Source organism: Myotis lucifugus, unplaced genomic scaffold (assembly GCF_000147115.1).
Source record: "Myotis lucifugus unplaced genomic scaffold, Myoluc2.0 scaffold_182, whole genome shotgun sequence".
Lineage (NCBI taxonomy): Eukaryota > Metazoa > Chordata > Mammalia > Chiroptera > Vespertilionidae > Myotis > Myotis lucifugus.
The window spans coordinates 199,450-202,033 of record NW_005871230.1 but is presented as its reverse complement, the minus strand read 5'-3'; the positions used below and the strand labels follow the sequence as shown (position 1 = coordinate 202,033).

At 41.2% G+C, this 2,584-nt stretch overlaps 1 pseudogene; it reads right to left on the bottom strand.

Annotated features, from left to right (window-relative positions):
* Nucleotides 1-252: 252 nt before the first annotated feature.
* On the bottom strand, nucleotides 253-834 carry LOC106698454 (annotated as a pseudogene).
* Between the last annotated feature and the right edge of the window lie 1,750 nt (nucleotides 835-2,584).

Below are 2,584 nucleotides of genomic sequence, written 5' to 3'. Positions count from 1 at the left end.
TCCCCCCCACAACTTAAGTTCTTCCTCAGAGCTCAGAGACAGACTTTAACATTCTCTCACTATCTGTATTGTGCAATTTTTTTCTTGGCCTTTCCCTCTATGTCAGCCTGAAATATATGCTCTTTATTTTTCTCTGTTTATTTCCCCACCCCCAAATCAATACATGGCTTTTATTGCATCTTTAAAATATCACAAATAAGTGTGACAAATCATTCGGCATCTTGCTGTTTCCATAACTGGACAACTTAGATCTTACTCATCAGCCTGCTGAACTTGTCCTTTTTCTGAAACATAGATACCATCCAAAATTTTTCTGATATACCAGTTCTTGTTTGTAACTGTTGTGGCTTGCTGAATCAAAGAAGCTGAATTTGATGAGTTCAATGTCATTTCTTTCAAGAATCAATTCATCTTTCTGGGCTTGAGGTACTAAACAAGCAATGCCTGACCTCATTCAAACTCTGCAGATGTATTTTTCGCTCAAGAAATTTCTGATTTCAACAAGAGAACCCTGCTCCTGAATAACAATGCTGATGGGGAAGTGAGTGTACACAGACCTCATCTTATAACAGAAGCCCAGTATGACACCCTTGATCATGTTCTGTGTATGACTGCAGATAGTGTGAACTGTGGCCAGTTCCTTTCTATTTCCCCACCATTTGTCAATCCGGAGCCTCTTCTTTTTTTTCCCAAGGACATTGAGTTCTACATTGATGTGGTTGAAGTCCCCCTGCAGGGTGCCTCTGGGCCCTTCACAATAACTGTAAATCCCTTCAGTGTGATGTCTACGTTTTCTGGGATGTTGACAGTCTGATTGCTGAAAATGTTCTTCATTCTTGTAGTAGATGCAGCAGAGTCTGCTGATTATTTTTAAATTCCTACTCACCATCTCTTCCAGTTTCTGGTGACTTCCCTCCATTATTTCATTCTTCTTACTGGTCCTTCACATCTGGTTTAAACTTTGTAGAGATTACATCTACTTCTCTTTCTGTGGAGAGCAATGACCATAATTTACTCATACATTCATTGAGTGAATATTATTGAGAGTCTACTATCTTGAAGGTGCTGATTTGGGTCTTTAGAAACAGAAATTAAAGACATACATAGTTCCTGCCCTTTACAAACTCAAAGTCTAGTAAGGAAAAAGATGAATAAACAAATCCCATTTGAGTAACAAACCTATAAGGGGGAAATCCGGGTTAATTGAAGAGGGGCAATTAGTGGAAACTGAGGTGCAATGAAAAGGTAGAAAGGAAAGCATTGCACAACTGTTAACATCAGAGTTGAGTTTTGAAGTATAATTAGGAATAAGTCAGGAGAAGTGGGGTGGGATTATGTTAGAGGGAGTGCAGATTATAGGGGAGAACCCAATATTTGTGTTAGCATTGAGTCAAATCCTTCATAGCTGAATCATTTGACTATTCAGTGCACTCAGATGATTCCTTAAAACATTGCTACAGGATATCCTTTTTCTATTGCATTTCTCATCAACTATAGCCTTTCTTGGCTAATGAATGAAAGGAACTTCAGGTTAGGTGATCCTATGTGTTTTTTGATGGAGTCCTGTTTCTTATTTATCTCCCCCCCTCCCCCACACTAAATTTAAAGTAGTTTATAATTTTTTAACCTATTTTTTCATTCATGAAGACAACAAAAATGTTGTTTTCATTGGTCTGTTGACTAGAATAACCACACAGTTCTGGCATCATCTCTTCTAATGTTTTCTAAACTTTGCATAAAAGTCTACACTTTAGCAGTTTTTATTAATGCAAATCAATATGCCCCATGGGTTCATTCAAATGAATTGATAATCAGCCTCCCACATCTTTTGGTCTTTGGTTTCATAATGAAGCTGCCTTCAAAGGGGTCCTATCTTCACAGAATCCAAGTGTTTTTATTAATGTTGTTCTGCCCTCTTCCTTCTTCCTCCTTAACCGCCTCCTCCTTCCTCTTTTTCCCAACCTTTCCTCTCTTATCATAGCCCAAGCCACAACAGAGGCATGGAGCTCAGTAAATAACAAGGTAAGCCAGAGCACATGGTAGGAGCTGAAACTTGGAAAAGAGACAGGGCTGGGGACTCTTTCCCCCTCCCCACGTGGGAGTCTGTGCTGTGAAATTTTTTCCCCTTCCCCATGTGGGAGTCTGTACTTGTTCTTCAATAAATCTCCACCTTTGCTATACAAAAAGAGAGAGAGAAAGAGAGAGAGAGAGAGAGAGAGAGAGAGAGAGAGAGACAGGGCTGCAGGATTGAGACAGGTCCCTGATATAGACCCAGCTGAAGGCAACCTGAGGAACTCCAGTGATAAAGGTAGAGTCTAGTATTTAGAGGGCACAGTGATGGATGATGGTAAGCGATCCAGGCAGATGAGAAATCTGGCTGGAATTTTTATTGTCTTTATTATATACTAGAGGCCCAGTGCACGAATTCGTGCATGGGTAGGGTCTGGAGGGCCTGCCCCAATGAGGGTGGATCAGGGCTGGGTTTGTTGGGAGGAGGAGATGGCTGGCCCGTCTAGATATGGCCTGATCAGGGCCAAGCTGGCTGGGGGGAGGGACTGATGGGGGGTCAATTGGGGGCAGGTCA